This window comes from Euprymna scolopes, chromosome 27, assembly GCF_053919585.1.
Source record: "Euprymna scolopes isolate OS-2025 chromosome 27, ASM5391958v1, whole genome shotgun sequence".
Lineage (NCBI taxonomy): Eukaryota > Metazoa > Mollusca > Cephalopoda > Sepiida > Sepiolidae > Euprymna > Euprymna scolopes.
In genome coordinates this window covers 45,531,492-45,551,011 of record NC_136508.1, presented here as the reverse complement: position 1 = coordinate 45,551,011, position 19,520 = coordinate 45,531,492, and the positions used below count along the sequence as shown (strand labels likewise).

The 19,520-nt window shown below is 36.4% G+C and overlaps 1 long non-coding RNA gene across 2 annotated transcripts in view; it reads left to right on the top strand.

The window, feature by feature from the left end:
- The window catches only part of LOC145248844 (uncharacterized), a 1,349,369-nt gene that overhangs the window by 987,211 nt on the left and 342,638 nt on the right, over positions 1 to 19,520 (top strand). Inside the window, exon 4 of one of the 2 annotated variants that reach the window (XR_013863417.1) lies at positions 2,804 to 2,850. The exons of the other annotated variant lie outside the window; for it this stretch is intronic. This is a non-coding gene — a long non-coding RNA (uncharacterized LOC145248844). The remainder of the gene's footprint in view (positions 1 to 2,803; positions 2,851 to 19,520) is intronic. 2 annotated transcript variants of the gene reach the window in all.

Sequence of the window (19,520 nt, the reverse complement as noted above, 5' to 3'; positions counted from 1 at the left end):
ATCCAATTGAAAATTTATGGAGAACATTAAAATTGAGGGTAATGCAAAGGAAGCCTAAGAATCTTATTCAATTGCAGGATTATTGTCAGGAAGAGTGGGCTAAAATTACTACTGAAGAGTGCAACAACTTGGTTGTAAACTATAAAAAGCGACTGAGGAAGGTAATCAAGGCCAAAGGCTATACAATTGATTATTAAATAAATCGTGCCAATAATTTTGAACAAGGATTTTTTGCAATTATGTTTGTTGTTCCTTTGTTATTTATTTTTTCTAAAATCCGATTGCTGCATCGGAAAGGCCAGTTAAAAATACATAATATACTTTGTTATTTTCTTTAATTTAATCCCTTTTTTAGAATTTATTAGATAAAATTTAACTTTTATTTTACCGTGCCAATAAATATGATCATCACTGTATATATATATATATATATATATATATATATATATATATATATATATATATATATATATATATTTATATATAGAGAGAGATAGATAGATAGATAGATAGATATAGATATAATTTAATAATTATCATAATAAATAATTATGTCAGTCCTTTTAAGAAACTCGTTTTTTATTACAAGGTAATCACCACTTATCAAGACCCAGAAGCCACTCAGGGATAAGGGTTATTGCGTGTACAGTAATCAATGCATAGTATCGTAGTAATCGTTAGTATTGGAAATTTGATAAAGTGTCTTACTTAAGGGGGCGATTCATCAGGATTTGTTTATGCTTGGACTTAAAGACATCCAGGTTGTAGTCAGGTCGGAAACAGGCAAACGGAAGAAAGTCTCACAGGCGTGCACTTTTAAGAAAGAAGCGTTGTTTATGGTATCTACGTTTTGGTTTTGGCATCGTGGAGCACTTTCAGTTGAAAAAACAAGTCGGTCAATTTAGCAATTGTGCGCAGATCATCATATATTAAACAGATCACTCTGACAGACGTTGAATAATATTAAAAAAATAAATGCTTAAATTTAAACAGCATGTCTCGCGATGGGTGAATCGATAAGGTCCTTGCGAATGAAGCCAGAGATGGCTTCTTTTGCCGAGTTTGAATCTATCGGCCGGTGTTAATCGTGACATCCTGCACTGATGATTGCCCAAATGATGAAACACTAGTGTCTGTAGGAATTTAATAATTATCATAGTAAATAATTATGTCACCCTTTTTAAGAAACTCGTTTTTACTATTGAGCACTTTCAGTTGAAATGAACAGTCGGTTAATTTAGCTGTCACGCGCAGATTATCATATAATTATTATATCATTCCGACAGACATTAAATCATTTAAAATATAAATGTTTAAATTTCAACAGTATTTCTCGCGGGTAATGGTAGCGTAATGGATTAGGTCCTTACGAACGAAGTCGGAAACGGCTTCTCTTGTCTAGTTCGAATCTATAGACGAGTGATGATTCCCGAAACGATGAAACACTAGTGTCTGTAGGTGTTTAATAATTATTATTGTAAATAATTATATATATATATATATATATACATATATGTATATATATACATATATATATATGTATATATATATATATGCATATATATTCATATATATAGATATATGTATATATATATACATATATATATATATAGTGGCCTGATAATTGTTTAAAGAGGACACAATGTGTACTATATATATATATATATATATATATATGTCGCTCTGTTACTCTGTCTATCCATACACACTCATGTATATGCATATATACATACATATGGAAAGATATTGATGTTTGCTTGAAGCATTGTGAGTAGTGTTAAAATTTTGTGTTTTAAAGCGCTATTAATGCAGTCCGTGGATAACACCGTGGACACGAGTTTGTATGAAAAGGATAATGACAATATTAGTGCCATTACTCTTTTACATACTAATTCGTTTCCACGATGTTTCCCACGAACAGCATTGAAATAGCCTTCAAACACAACTGATTATATATATGTAGGTGTACACACACGCACCCAGACAGACACAACCCCCCCCCACACACACACAGACGGAGACACACACATGCATATATATATACATATATATATATATATATATATATATATATATATATATATATATATATATATATATATATATGAGTCGTTTAAAAATATATGCCTCTTATTTTTCATTCAGCGCGCGTGAATCGGAAGGGGTTTAAAATTATATGCATATGTTTTATGACTTTTTAATTTCATATCCTTGTTGCAGATATTGTAGGTTTGAGCTTGTAATTAAGCAAAACGTTACATGAATGCGAACTAGAAGCAGAGATTTGTTATTCATTCTCTCCATCTCCCAGTAGTCGCATGGCTTTGATAAATAGTGACCTCCAATTTAACAAACAAAACAACATCAGAATCTATCAATATTCATCGACGCCTGGTTATGTCAGCACAATTAGAACATAAGTTCGTCGATTTCAGAATGACGACAGAGATGTGAGTGAGAAAGCGTAGTTCGAGGTTTTACGAGTTAGATTTCAAGGTAGGCTTACAAAAGTGGATTTAGAATAGCGGGAACTATGTAAAAAACATTATGGAGAAGAAAGACGTTTTAGTTTGTTTTTTTATCTAGAAAAAAGAGGGCAATGCTTTGGAACGATACAGGCATCTATATGTTATTTTTATCCTCTTTGCTTTTTTGGAAGTTACTACGTTTCTGTATAGAGATTACATCAGTATTTTACTTGCCGATGTAATTCCCAACCAACAGATTCCGAATCGCATATATCTAAAGTTTGCATGCACCAAACAATCTGCAATATTTTTTGTTGTTTCATCATTTATTTCAGCGTGCCTGCCGCCTTGCGGAGGACGCAGGATAATTACAAACATACCGGTAAGTTGTACCTGCTCTATTTTTAAACTTAAAAATCTGCGTTCCTTTAAAAGAATGTCTTCGAAAAGAAGACACTGTGATAGAAATGCTGTATTACATGAAATATTGAAACAAAGATTTGATGAAGACCTCTAGACGAATGAGACAAATGATCTGGAACAAAAGAACCAGGGAATAGAACAGATAATTCTAGAAACCACATGCTATAACAGTGATTGCAAAAAAAAAAATTGAGACTATGAACATCACGTGTGTGTGAGAGGGAGAGAGATTGTAGTGAATAAAAATGTGTGGGGCCATTCAAATTACAGAAACGTTTCTGCAATTTACCTTCAAATGGAATACAGATTCACTAGACAAAATACGACAACAGTACTCCATAGATGGTATGATAGTACGTCTGCAGAGATAGAGAATAATTTCCGGTGTGAGAAAGTGTTTAGTGATAGGGATAACCGATTTTACGGGAAGTAAAAGAGCAATAGATTTAATAAGTAAACTCTAAGAAAGAACTGATGAGCAAAAAAGACAAAAAAAAGTTTTAGAATCGATTTCTAATCGATTTCTAATCGAGGGCAAAGACATCCATAAGAATCTGACAAAAAATAGACACGCTCTGATTGAAGGATATTAGATGAATCTTAACAGGATAAAACAAAGAACAGTCATTTCTTACCCCAAATCTATAATAGAACCCAAATCAACTTCTGAACAAATTGCATATAAAAACTGATCCAGGAAAGATGGGCGAGAAGCAATACCAGAATAGAAGGTGGTTTAATCAACATAAATGTATAGGTTTTGAATAATATTCAGTGTTGAGCTTAGTATAATGCGATGAGAAACACCGGTATTGATATGAAAATAAAATAAATGTAATCCATCAAACTACTCTATTTTTTGACAACATTTGGAAAAAGTTTTACCGTTATCGAAAAAGCCGCTGGCAATGATTATTGCCATCTACTGAAAATTTGGGTGGCAATAACACTGCCCGAGGTTGCAGTTTTCTTTGCGCTCTCTTATTGGGGCCTGTTTACTGTTTTATTACCATTGGTCTCTCCATACTCCTTGACGTTCTTGAAGTTTGTCGAGCTCTGTGCGAATCTGTGACGATACTACAATTTATTGGTACCCCAACAAAATAAGAGTGGGCCTGTAAATTCACCCTCGTCTGTTCTTCTCTTCATCCGTTCGTCCGTCCGAACGTTTCTCAAAAACTACGCCTTGGAATTTTAGAAATTTTGCGCAAACATTAAACATGATATGAGTAAAACGGATTTCCCGGTAAAACTCCGGTTGATCCCCTAGTGATACCGTTTGGATTAAAATGGCTAAAATTGAAACTTGTGTGCTTATTAAAAAAAAATTTGATGCCTTGGATTTTTATAAAATTTTCTGAAAAGTTGTAACTAACCGATTTCTATATAATTTTGTTTGTCTATACTTCGCGATAACTCTTGGATGTGCCCCAGAAGCTCTGTTAGGGCTAATAAAAACACTCCAATGTTGGGACTATTTTACCATATTTGTCCAAAATTTTCTGTGTGTGTCTATTTATCAGTTTTGTATAGTGCTGAACTCTAACTTAAATATTCGCCTTGGTGAATTTTGGTGCTAAATTGGGGTGGGGCAAATGATGGAGATAGTCATTTCTTTTTTGTATGGTGCAGAACTCAAATTCACATGCTAAGGCCTAAAACTGAACCGTTTGTTCATTTTCACCAGGATTTGACGTCCCCTGAGGACTTTTGGCGCTAAGTGTAAAGGGACAAATGATGAACTTTGTCATTTTCTTATGCTTCGTACATTGATAAACGAAATCAGAATTACTATTATTAGTAGTAGAAGTAGTAGTAGCATTGGTTGTAGCAGTATTACTATTATTATTATTATTATTATTATTATTATTATTATTATTATTGTTTTTGTTGTTTTTTTTTTTTTTTTAGTTGTGTTTTTATATTTTACGTGTGCATATTATATTCGCCAATGAGGATTATGCGCATATCTTCCTGGAACGGGTATTGATTATTATCGCCATGAACATGTATGTCACATATAAGTGACAGAGAAGAAATAACATTTCGATGAGTAAAACGTATACAATGAAAACCAACGACTCAGTATGACTATACAGGACCCATAAAAAAGACGTATGAGAAAACAAAAAACAAAAAATAGGCAAAAAAAATATATAGCACAAATCAATGTCTATCGACAAACCTTTCAGCAAATACAATGAGTTTTCCTCTGCATTGTCATCTTTCTTTGTTGACTACAATAATACAAATACAATTCGGACGTCCAACCTTATTACAACGAGAAAATAAAATGATATCAAAGAACAAATCTCCAACCATTATTTTAGCTCGAAAAGACAGAAGCAAAAGACAAAGCCCGTGAGTTTACAGTCGGATATCAAGATACGCCGAGAAATGTCAAAAGCAACAACATTCTATTTCATTAAGAAACGTAGAGTAATCGAATCCGAAGTGTTTAACCAGGTATGGATTTTTTGTCGGTAAAAACAAAATGGCACCACAGTTTAATATTTCATATCAAAGCCAGGTGAATCTAGAATATGCTAGAAGTAGCGCCCGGCATTGCCCGATCGTAAATTACGCTTGAATATGATAATTTAATCATCGCAGATTTTTGTATTTATTATAATGGAGTAATTTTTTTTTCATCGATTATCTTATATTGTATCGTATCCAATATAGATTCATTCATTAAATGTAAAAAAAAAATACTATTTGAGTACCATCAGCTTCAATCGAAACTGAAATAAGAATTCATATTAGGATTTGTTTAAAAACGATGGCGAGTATTAAAATAGAAAGAAAAGCAAAGAAAAAGAGAAGTAAAAAAAAATAGAATATTTAAAAATTATGAAAGGGGATAGAGGAAAGAGCAGTTAAGATATAGGGAAATATATATATATATATATATATATATATATATATATATATATATATATATATATTATATAAAAGTCCAATATATATATATATATATATATATATATAAGGACAATATATATATATATGTGTGTATATGTGTGTGTGCATATATATATATATACAGAGAGAGAGAGAGAAGAGAGAGAGCGAGAGAAGAAAGAGAGAGAAAAGAGTGAGCAGGAAGAGAGTGCCCAGACTTTGTAGCCCTTGAAATAAAAATTATTAGAAGAGAAATCTGTATTTCAATGGAGTATTTAATCATGAATTGATCGAGACTTCCAGGCACACGAATCAACTGGCCTGGAACAAAAGAAGCAAGGAATAGATCTGACAATTCTGAAAAACACATGTATTTGCAGAAAAGACTACGACTAGTAAGTGAAATTTAAAACAGGAATCATCAGCTGTTTATCATGTATCCTTCTGGAAGATTTAAAAACAGGAAAATTCCGATGAAAAATATAACTCCCTTAATAACAAAAGGTGGATAAAATCCAGTTACTAATTCACTAATATACGGAGTAAAAATAATATAAGTAAATAAATTATTAAAAAATATGCATAATAAAAAAAACAATAATAATTGTAATACTATAAATAACAAGCCCGTGATAGTTTACAAGTATAAAATATAAATAGGAAGAAAGATACACAATTATATATGTGTAAACAAATAAGGCTTAGGCGTTTGAACGAGGATGATCAGTGTAATTTCACCTGCAAACTTTGTAGAAGTCAAAATACCATAAAAGTTAAAAGCACTTACTGTCGTCTAGTTGGTCAGGTTTCGGTCTTGGCTTGAGGCAGTTACTACCTGCGCCGCACTAATGATTGCGCCGCACTAAGACTAGCAACTTTACAAAAACGTATGGAGGCTTCTATTATATATGTGTGTGTGTGAGTTAATGCTCCTTATCTTAGGTTGAGCAGATTGGGAAGCGATATACAAGTTACCATTAACGTATGAATCGATGTTCTTTTTGTAAACAAATTGAGCTTAGGTACTTTTGACAATGTCAAAACATTGTTAACTCACTGCCCGCATAGGACCAGCCGTATAGCGCAACGCTTAGAAACTCCGACTGTCGTTCTGGCGATCGAGTTTCGATCCTTGCTTGAGGTAGTTGCTTGTCTACCTACACCGATCAGATGTGAAATAGCGAAACATCACTGTATGTAGATGACTGCAGTCTAGTGTCCTCTATGGCAGTGAAGCTAGGGAAAGGTATGTGTTCGAGAGATGGCCAGAAAATAACAGTGAGCGACAATGGGTAATGAGAGCGGCTTAAAAAGATATGTCCATGTGAGAAATGAATTGTTTAAAACCAGAAGCAATGCGTTGTTGAAAATACCAAGAATAAACGTCTTTGTTTAAAAGAAGGAAATGCCAAGTCAAATTTCTTTACTTTTCTCGTCCTCTGTTTCTTTGCGTGAATGCATCTACCACGTGTTGGACCTGTTAAAATGTTACAGAAGTTTATTTGAAACCGTTTAAAAAGGTGAACAACGGCGAATCTAGAGTTAAGATAAATGAGTGAGAACAAGTTGAAATATATTTTTTATCCCTACTTTTATCAATATTCTTGAAAATTGAAGCTTTAAACCGAAATTGTGTTGTGGGTTTCTCTATATCATGGAATGATGTGAACCCCGTATATATTTATGACATACATTATCGTCTAGTGTATGATTCTATGCGAGTGTACATAACTGTAATACACAGTCATCTATATGACGTGTGCATATGCATATGTTCGTCCATGACTATCTAGCGTTGTGATCCTCTGATCTAGAGTTCGTTGTGTGTATGTATATTTAAGTACAGCTCATGACGGAACAATATTATACATAAATACATTTACAACAAAAACGACGATTAACATTTATTTAGTGTTTAAACAGCTGCCCAATCAGGAATATATCTTGTCCATCTTTGGCCTTGTCCTGACGGCAAAATGCAATGGAAATTCTCCCCAAGAACGATAGAGCATCGGGTCTTAATTTCGGCATTTTTTTCTTACGCCTTTTGAAAAATTGTAACGATGGTCCTTGATTTCTATATTACATAGGCGCGTGACCTCTAGCCTCCTCGTGTGCTACAAGCTCTAAATACTAAGTTCAACGTATCTCAAAATGACCAACCCCCTAAAAATGATGTCATTCGTATACTTAAATAAGATAATCATCTATGGTTTTATATGCCATTATTTCTAAGCTGTCAAATAAATTGTTAAAATTCCTGGTAACTATTCTCTCTCTTGGACAGTCCGTCGATTTCGACGAGGACGCGAAGGTCGGTTAGTGTCCGTGTCGAAGGTGCGATGTGAGTCCGATAGGAGCTCTGAAACTCCGACCGCAGATGTGACACCTGATGGTAGGAAATCCGGGTAGTGGCGCCCGTAGTCGCGCTTTTTTTGCTTCACAAGCAGCAATGCTTTGAACTCTAATTGCATCAGGCATATCCTGATGCCACACTTCTCCAGCTATCCGATCTTCAGCTTTTCTTCTCCCGCCGTTAAGTTTGTTTTTGTTTTCCAACACTATTAAATAACTAACTAGGTAACTATTAAATATAAATAAATATGTACATATTTTGATTATTCTAAAACACATTTTTGCTGACAAAATTATTGGGTTTGAATAATGATAGTTATCGTCTTCCATCCACTTTTCGGCTTTTCTCGATCAATATTTAACATTGTGATATAATGTCTATGTGAACACAGATAGCCTCTATCGAAGTTCAAATTCACATCATCTGACGATCATATATATCTCGCATATTTATCCCGGCGATATGTATTACATAAAGCGAATGTCTGGTAATACGTAACTGGTCATCTATCATCTATCTTGTTCATGCGGAGTTCGACGTGGCTTAACCTCGGTAATCGAATGCGAAATGGGTTAACATTTGGGTGTATAGCCAATTTGTTTAATTGAAATGTCACCATGAACGAGACTTTAATCGACAACTGCAGAACTTTCTCGAATTAAACGTTAGTTAGATAACAATCGATGTTCTATTTATAATTTTGTCTACACTTTATTTTGCCGCGGTTCTTTCCAATCGGTTGGACGTCAATCAAACCGTTTCTAAAACTTTTATCTCTTCAGCATGTTACCAAATTGCCAATTCTACCGTATTAACCGACTAAATAGATAGCGCCGCCACTTACAAAGACTTACAAAGGGATTTGCTTTATTAATTAAACCAAAAAGCATGTCAGTTTTGTTGTCCAAGCATAAGAGGTGTTTGTTCTTTCTATGCATCTTTTTTTTTTTTTACTTTTGTGCTATTTATGTTGCTTTTTTCTGCTATTTATAACAACGTCTCGTCTTATCCACAATGGATTGTCTAAACAAAAACCCCGAATAATCATCAAACGAACCGCCTGATTTAATTTGCGATGCCGTTGCAAAAATTAAACACAATACGCAGCCTCACTTTCAAAAGAGCAGTTTAAATTTAGTCTTATTAGCTGTGACTGGCTCTAACTGCCGTCCAATCTCTGGCGATTGCTGGCCAACTGCCAATTTATGTTTTCCTATTACGAAACAAAAATCAATTATTACGTGTCTGATTTTTTTTAGATGATGGTTTAGTTTTTGTATAATTTGGATGCTTCGGAGTATTTTTTTAAACTAAATTAATTCACAGTCCCTATAATTCGTGTTAAAATTACCATTAACCTTTTATTACCCGAATTATGATGTAGATTGCCATTAATTTTTTATGACCTGAATTATGATGTAGATTGCCATTAATTTTTATGACCTGGATTTTGATGTAGATTGCCATTAATTTTTATGACCTGAATTATGATGTAGTTGCCATTAATTTTTTATGCCCTGAATTATGATGTAGATTGCCATTTATTTTATGACATTAATTATGATGTAGATTGCCATTAATTTTTATGACCTGAATTATGATGTAGATTGCCATTAATTTTTTATGACCTGAATTATGATGTAGATTGCCATTAATTTTTATGACCTGAATTATGATGTAGATCAAGCATGATAAACACAGTCTCTTCAGAGCCATAAGTCGACTTGTATTGTCATGAGGAAAGTTGAACGGGACCAGCTCAGACCGAAAAAAGAAATTATTTTAACCAGTGACTTTTGAAAGCTCATTACTAACTGTTACAATGACTTTTGAGTTTTATTTGTTTTAGATAAAACAAGCAAAGTTAAAGGTTTTAATACAAAAGTTTTGCTATCAGAGATCTTATCAGAGACGCCCCATGGGGAAATATTTTTTCTCTTCCTGCTGAACAGTGTGCAACCGAGACCACTGAATGGTTCAAAACTGCAATCGAAGCGCATGTTCCCATGCGGAAATTCTATAGCAAGCCCCACTCTCCCCAATGGTTTACTTCGACTTGCGCAACTGCCATTGCTCAAAGGCAGCATGCATTCCGCAGGTTTAATCGACATAAGTCCAGTTCAAACAGACAGAAGTACATAGAAGCTAGAAGTAACGTTAAGAAAGAAATAGCAACAGCTAAGAGGGAATTTACGGAAACCACTAAAAAACGCATCGAAGCACAAAAACTAGGAACTCGTGACTTCTGGAAAATCTACAACAGTGTAGTAAATAATGGGCAATCAACAATTCCCCCACTAACTAACAATCACGAGGTTTCTTGCTCAGCAACCGAGAATGCTAACATGCTTGCCAGTCGATTTGCCTCAAACTCCACACTGGGCCCTCTAAACCACCCCCTACCTCAATTTCCTATGCGGACAGACGCCACGCTAGACGATCTGAAAATCACCCCTGCTCAGGTCCATGCTATCATAAAAAACCTTGACACTTCCAAAGCATGTGGACCCGACCTCATCCCAGCTGTGCTATTAAAAAAGTGCTCAGCCGAAGTAGCTCCAGTTCTCTCCAAACTCTACAACAAATGCCTTAATGAATCTTGTTTTCCGAGCTGTTGGAAAACTGCTTCTGTAGTACCAGTATTCAAGAATTCTGGCGAAAGAACTGACCCATTTAATTATCGCCCTATTAGCCTCCTCCCACTTTTTGCCAAAATATTTGAGACCTTAATTAACCATGCTCTAGTCCAGCACCTTACAGATGCTAAACTTCTGACCGACCATCAGTATGGATTTAGACAAGCCCGTTCCATGGCAGACATCCTCACTGTAATCTCTGAACGCATATACCATTCACTGGACAAAGCGGGAGAGGGCAGAGCGGTAGCTCTAGATATATCTAAGGCTTTTGACAGGGTATGGTATGAGGGTCTCTTCAGGAAGATTAGATCTTACGGTATCACTGGTAGAATACTTAACATAATTAAATCCTTCTTAGATAAGAGAAAAATCCAGGTTGTCCTCGACGGTCGTACATCTAAACAATATGATATAAATGCGGGGGTGCCCCAGGGATCTATCCTTGGACCTCTGCTGTTCCTGATATTCATAAATGACCTCCCCGACAAAATTGCCTCTGAGATGGGTATATATGCTGATGACACCACACTCTATGGCAGGCACGACAGGAAAACAAATGAACATATATCTAAAGTAATGGCAGAAACACTAGAGGATGACCTCCAATCAGTAGTGGAATGGGGACAAAAATGGATGGTAACGTTCAATGCCACCAAGACAAAACTGGTCTCATTCAATAATTACAAGAAACCTTCTCTACCACCTATAGCAATGGCCAACGACTCTTTATCTGAGAGTACGCCTCTCAAGCTCCTTGGCCTAACGTTCGCAGGAAACATGAGTTGGAACAATTACATCGAGGGCATTGCCAGGGCCGCTGCAAGGAAGGTGGGCTCTCTCTACCGTGCTAGAAAACTTCTAACACCCGAAAGTATCCTGTACCTCTATAAGGCCACTATTCGCCCATGTATGGAGTATTGCTGTCATATTTGGGCCGGTGCATCGGCTACTAGTCTATCGCTCCTTGACAGGGTTCAAAAGAGAGTCGCAAATCTGATAGGCCCTAAACTGGCATCTAAACTTCAGCCTCTGTCCCATCGTCGAAACGTTGCATCCCTCTGCCTGTTCTACAAGTATTATAATGGTGAATGCTCTGAAGAACTGCAAGCACTTGTGCCCCCACGACGTGAACACCCTCGACAGACCCGACAAGCTGCAAAATCCCACCCCCACACTGTAGAGATCCCTAGATGTAAAAGATCTTTCTACTCCAGTAATTTCTTCCCCAGAACAGCTAGACTTTGGAATTCCATTCCAGGTCACTGCTTCCCCAACTGTACTGACATTCATAAGTTCAAGTGCAACGTGAACCAACATCTCGCTGCCCTAATCCCTGCATAGTACCCCAGTAGATGTTTCCCCTGATAGTAGCCCCCTACACCAAAGTGGCAATGTGCCTTGTTTGGGGTGAAAATGTAATAAATATATATATATATATATATATATATATATATATATACTTTAATTTTTTGAACAAGGAAAGCTTGTAAATGTACGAAATGAACGAATTTTGTCATTAAATGCAAAAATAAAGTTCAAACTTTCAAAATCGAAATAAAGTTTTAAAAAACTTACGGGACAAACATTAATGACTAATAAGTGGTTTATGCTTATTTACAAATATGTTATAATTAAATTCATATTTCATAAATTTTAAATGAAATCATTATCTTTTATATAGATAGATTCAAAAAATAGTTTTAATGCATTTTTAAAAGGGGCAATCCTCAAAAGTCAAGGCAGCTGTTTAACCTACATCTTAAATAAAGGATTGTTGCGCAAATACGGTAAAAAGTATAATTTTAAAAACGTAAACACTACACACTTGAATAAGGAAACGTTACTTAATTCTAGTAGTGCACCTATATGAAGAAAAAACAACAGTAAAGCTAACTTATCATTTATCATCGATGGTTTGTTGTTTTTCATGAGGCTTGACGTGACTAGAAATAATTAGCTTCCACTTCTACTACGGTGAAACGTACCAAACCCATGCCAAGAAGGTGTGGATAAAAAAGGTTGATCATTTGTGTGGGCTGCGAGTTGTCTACTATGGGCCGCATGCGGCCCGCAGCCCGTATGCTTGACATGCCTGATGTAGATAATTAAAAAAATATTTATTGTTAATTTTAGTTAGTTTAAAGGCTAATGATATTATGATTGTATTCAAACTGGACAAATTATAAAGTTCAATAGTTATCTACCACTGAGAATTTTTGCATTTCATTTATCTTGATTATTATCCAAAAGGCTTTTAAAAAAAAGGTGTTTACGACAACAAACGAAATTATGAATTTCGTTTTTGATCTCACTTTCTCATCTTCGGTGTTTTTTTCCACTGCGTTTCGGCCGTATCATCCTTCGGCATTCTTCAGACGTATCTCGAACTCGGGAACTGTTTTATTGGAATTTCGAACCCAACCCTTTATTGTTACGGGGGTACCATGTTCTCGTTCCATTTAGGCCGCTCCTGCTGCTACCGCTTAAGGCTGTTACTGCTGCGTCCATCCCTGTCGCTGCCATTTTGTTGTCACTGCCACTGCTTTTGCTCAGGATTGAACTCAGCACCTTGGAGACTTGCAATGTCTGTTCCAACGTCTTAGTCGCCTCGGGTATGTGTCACTAGGAAAAACACCGAAGATGAGGAAGTGAGTTCGAAAAACGAAATCCATAATGAAATCAACTCATCCCAGAACTATAGACAATTAATAACAAACGAACTATTCCACTTTCTGAGACAGATTGCGGCATACTGAATGTAAGCAATGGACAGTTGCAATCTAGAGGTATCTAGCATCTACCCAGATACTGAACTAATATATAATAGGCGTGTTTGAATAAATTCGAACTTTATTTATGCCGATATATTCATTTATTTACGACTGAACGAATTAGTTTAACCAGGTCGTACCGGGTTAAGGGCACATGGCGCACTGGATAGAGTACATTAGTAAATTCAGTTGTATAGTTACTATCTTCTGGGGGTCGAATTTACAATCCTAACCCATGCAATGTCAAATTACTTACCACTTTTACCTATTCATAGTTGAGAAAATTAGCGCATACTCTCCCCTGGATTAAATAAATGATTTCCTTTAAAATGCTGTACAAATTATACAGTTTAAAAAAGATACGACGGGATACACCTGAGGAATGTTGGAAATTATATCGATTGAAACGTTGTAACATATAACACACACAAGATAGGAGCATAACTCCGAAGCATCTACGAATAATTAATTAATTTATCGTTATACACCGTCTGGATTATCCTCAAGCTACAATTGTGTGGATAACTGCTGTAAAAAATCGTTTAAACACTGATCCAACCTCGCCAGGATATAAGTTAAAGAATTCCGACACTTCTATTTTGTTTTCTCAGTTGAACATAAGGCGCTTTTAACGGTCGTTTCATCACAATACCACTGACACGTATTTACTAAGTCAGTAACATGATTGCATTCGTGCTATTGCCCTCGATGGCAAATAACAGTTTCCTAGTCCGCAGCTACAACTAGTTCTATGTATGTCTACAGCTCGCCCCACGGCACATGGTTATCCGACGGTTTTTTTATAAGGACTAACGTTTCTTTATGAGGATTAACGTTTTAAAGTTCTTCTTGCATCGACAACACCTGCCGCCATGTTGTTAAAATCTCCCTCGCCCTCGCACTTGGTTGTTTTTTTTTTTTACATAGGCATCACCACTTACCAAGGCCAAGACGCCACTTGAGGATAAGCGTTAAATATAGTACATTAGAAATTGGAAAATATAGTAATCGTTAGTAATGGAAATTCGGTAAATTTGTTAACAAGTGGGACGGCTCATCAAAAACTTGTTTACGTTAGACTTGAAGACAACCATATTGTAGTCAGCTGGAAAGCAGGAAAACGGAAGACAATTCCACATGCGTGCAGTTTTAAGAAAGAAACTTTGTTCATGGAATCTGCGTTAAGGTTTAGGCACAGATAAAGAGTGGGGGAATTAATGATAGTGTTTTCAGCTAGACGAGTGTTTCTTGTGAATCTCTTTTGAGGGGGCATAGACTGAAGCTCAGTCAAATACTTTCCATGAAAATAACGATACAGCAGAGACAAACTCGCAAGAGCTCTTCTGTGAGACATTGGTGCAGGGAAGAGAAAAGGATATCTCCTACGAGGCTACGAAGTCTATTTTGAACTATATCAAGGCAGGACAAGTTCTTTCTAGCAGCTCCTTCCCAGATGTGACAACAGTATTCCATCCTTGGACGTACCTGGCTCTTATATAGATAGAGAATAGCATCAGCAGTAAAATATCTACTGGATCGATAGAAGGATCCCAATATTTATACAGCGGCCTTGGCAACAGATTTGATGTACATGTTCCATTTAAGATCAGGAGTAAAGGTCAAGCCCAGAAGCTTGTCAAAACTTGAGGCCTCCTCAAGACGAGAGCCATTCATTTCAATTGATGCCAGACGGGGATCAGAACGTTGATGATGTAAAGAGAGAAGCTTGGTGTTAGATGCATTAAATGTAACCAGCCATCCCTTTCCTCATTGTACCACGTGCTCGAGATCAAAGGCGAGAGAATCGGAGAGAACTTGGTCATTTATGGTCTTAGATGTGCTACCATAGATGGTAGTGTCATCAGCATAAATGTCTACAAATGATGTAAGGATGTGATTTGCAAGATCATTAATGTAGATCAGAATAAGAGCATGGACCCCTGAGGGACTCCAACATTAATACTGTAAGCTTCTGGTTTTTGCCCCTCAACTACTACTCTTATGAACCTGTCAGAAAGAAATGATTTAATAATTGAGAAGACATTTCCAGCTATACCATAGCTAGAGATCTTATGAAGTAAACCTTCATGCCATACCCTATCAAAGGCATTAGATATGTCAAGGGCAATTACCCTAGAAAGGTTGCCTCCGTCGAGAGATTCGCTAATCCTATGAGATATAACTGTAAGCACATATGCCACTAAGAAGGTTATTTTTGCTGAGATGGTTGATTACTTCTATATTTAACACAGATTCCAGCAACTTACTCATGACGCACAGGAGACTTATTGGCCTGTACTGAGAGGGGGATGAGCGATCACCTTAATTCTTAAATACAGGGCATACTGATGAGATTTTCCAGGGTGATTGGAAGCAATTCTCCTTAAGACAACGTTTAAACAGTTTTGTAAGTCTGGGCGCTAGTTCTGGTTGAAGTTTTTTTAGTACTATATTGGAATACCGTCAGGGCCGGTTGCTTTACTAGAATCAAGTTTTTTGATTAGCTTGGCATCATCACGTACATATACATGCATATCACATAGCGTGTTTTCTGATACAGGATGAAATATTGGAGGCTGGCGGCCTTGGTCACAAAGGGTAGAATTAGCTGAAAAGTTCTTGGCAAAGAGTTTTGCTTTGTCTGATTCTGATGAGGTCCATTGATGATAGTTGGGATAGAGTACACGTTTCTGTTCAGGATTCTGTTTGCTAATTGCCAAAACTGGAGGGAACCAAGCCGCTGCTCAGCTACTTTGGACTTGACGGACTGAGCATGCAACTCTCTTGCATTCTTTATTGCTCTCTTACAATGGTTGTTGGCAGTCCTGAAATCGGCTTTAGTTTCCATACATCTATGTTTTTTTCCGCTTCGCTTTTCTTTCCTTCATCTACCTCCGTTGTAACGTCACTTCGGGTCACGGTCATTTGAATACGTGAGATGCCACTGATGCTAGATACGTCCTAGTGGCTTCACTGCTTGCCTTGTCAGCAATGCCTGATGTGAATATTATCGATTATTATTTCCTCAAATTACCCGTCATCATGCGCACAGTTTCGAGAATTTTCAACCTTGAAAGGTCCCGCTATGATCAATCAATGAAGATTCCCCAAATATAGCTCTGTCTAGGATGGACGTTGGAAATCGCTGCCCAATCCTCGACAGATGGGTTTGCGAATAGCCCGGCGACCTAAGTGTGTTTCTCATATACAGTGGACTAGTGTCGACAATTCTTTCTCCTTTCCGTCTCAGATTTAACGACAAAGAATATGAGATAAAGAATTATATTTAGGTCAAGACAAATCACCATAAGTTTCAATTGTTCAAAACATAAGTCATTGAAGTGTCCAAATGAAACGGAAAAGGTTACAAACATGATAAAAATGTCTATTGCTAGATGTCTGAACTTCTCTTTATCGCAACTATTCCTGCAGCCTGCGCCGTGTCGGCCCACCAATTTTAGGCATTCAATAAAGCTTTGTGATATTTGCAAATGAGTTTTGAAAGGAAAAACATTATATTAATTAACTATTATTTGGTGTTATTTCTCGAATACGAGGATCGTTCCAAAGGTAAGGCTTCTTGTTTTTTTAAAACTCAAACACAACGTTCAATAACTACAAAATTAGGAGTAGCATGATTAAAATGGTGACCATGTGTGCCCAGATTTTTTCTATGTAGTCACCACCATTCCTAATGCAGTTTTGCCATCAACTTTTTATGTCTGTCGTAAAAGTTCGGAACGCGCATTGTCACTCACATTTCTGTGACGACTATGAAATCGACAAATCTATCTCCTAACTGTGCTAATATCAAATGCATTTGCTTCGGAAATGTGTAACAAGCACTTGTGAATGTTAACGATTCAATTGCGTTTCTGTATGGAAGCATCCAATGCTGCGGCTCTGCTTCTGGCGCACATCTGACGGGGATTGTTTTCGTAGAGTCTCACACCCTAAATATTTGTACCAGAGAAATTGAACTTGCAGATGATGAATGTATGTTCAGTCATTATAACAATGGAATTTCCAATGACCTTTGACCGAATGATGATAGAATAACAAAATAGGAAACACATTACCTTTTCCACGTCCCTTGTAAATTTAGCACCTCGCATTGTCTTCACATACGTCTTGCACCTACGCACTTTATCGCCTGATAACAACCATTGATTCCAATAATATTTTTATGGTCTTCTCCTTCATTTTATCTTCTGAAGCAAATCAAACACCAAACACGCAAGAAAAAAACTCTAAAACACTGTTTATATCTAAACTTTAAAGATAAATAAGACAACTTTAAATGTCAGAAAAATGATAAAATATTTTTTTTATTTACTTTTGTTGTTGCTGTTTTAAGTCTAATATTTCGCTAAAAATAGCTTCATCAGGGTAATTAGTCCGATTTGTAGTATTTTTGTTTTCTCCATTTTGTTGTTATGAAGGAGATCATTCCTAGGGGAGGGGAGAGTTAAATGTACGTGCTGTCCGGTTATTTACGTGTGCTTCGCTACATGTTCGAGCGGGAAAATGAAGTAAAAAATGTAGTCACACATTTTAGAAGATATTTATTTGGAATAAAATTTAAATTAAAAAAAAAACTATCTGTTAGAATCTGAGGACGGGAAGTCCAACGACGTATAAAATAACGTATGTATGCGCTAAGTTATATATTTACATTTCCAGTCGAAGTCGTGTTCGTCAGTCGACATTTGCTCCGAGCCAAAATTTGTGTCCAACTCAAAACTCCTCTCATTCGTCAAATCCTCAAGACTTCCGTATACTCTAACTGCGTTTAACTGTCGATAAACACGTCGCCACCACTAAAACTGTTGGCAAGCGTACTCTTGATATACTGACCGATATCGTCAGATGTATTGTCCCAATCCTTGCAACACCTTGACTAATAGTCCTATTTCAGGTTTCCACTTTATTATTTTTCTATTAGGTTTAAATAGATTTTTTGAGTGAGTTTCAACGCCGGAATTATCAAACATCCGTTAAATGTGAGTAGGTAGCAATGCATATTATATTTCCTTAAAGAAGTGAGAGGCCAATAAAATAAGAAAAAAAAAACTGGACTGGATTCTTGGCAGCATTCGAACATTCTCAGCTCTGGCCCGTTCAGTCCGGTTCGCCATAATCAACTCCCGACATCATGACTGCCGACCTAATATTTCGTCATTCCTGTGTCTAGCCTCATTAAAATGCAAATCACATCAAACCGCAGAGAGGCTGACGGAAGAAAAGAATAAGTAAATAGATGCTTGAACTTATTATATTACTAGCGTGGGTACCGGCGTTGCCAGGTATGTGTGTGTTGAGCAAAAAATATGTAGTAAGCAGGCAGGCTCGAACCCGTGATGCAAGCCAAAGAAAAGCAAGTAGAGGTGTGTGTGAAAAGGTGTTGGTTGAGAGAAAAAAAATGGGAAATTGCGAGCGCAAAAAAAAAGTGGCAGTAGGAAGGCAGGCAGTCTTGAGGCCGTACAGCGAAGGAGAAAAAGAAAATGGAAAAAAAAATGTGACGCGTTAACTGCTGCACCCATCATAAAACTGAAAGTGACGTAGGTTCAAATTAAGGCGATGACTTTCGAAAATATAGACTAAAAAAGCGACCCCTTCCTGTAGAAAGTGCCCAGTTGAGGTTGAAGGGATTAATGTTTTAGCCAATTTGTCGATATTTGTCGTCCTAAGGGTTGATCATCAAAATGATACCGATGGCGTGAAAATCCTTCACATCTGTCGAAGGATTTTGCAAAATATACATACATATACGTACATACATTCATACATACGAAGGGAGTGCAATAAGTAATTCAACTGACGCATTTCCAGTTGGCTGATCTAGCTTAGATTTTGGATGTCCAATGATTTATATACGGGTTATGTGGCAAATTATAGCTCTGAACTACTTGTGGTTTCTGTTTTACAAGTGTTTGAACTGAGTCAGGTGTAAAATGGA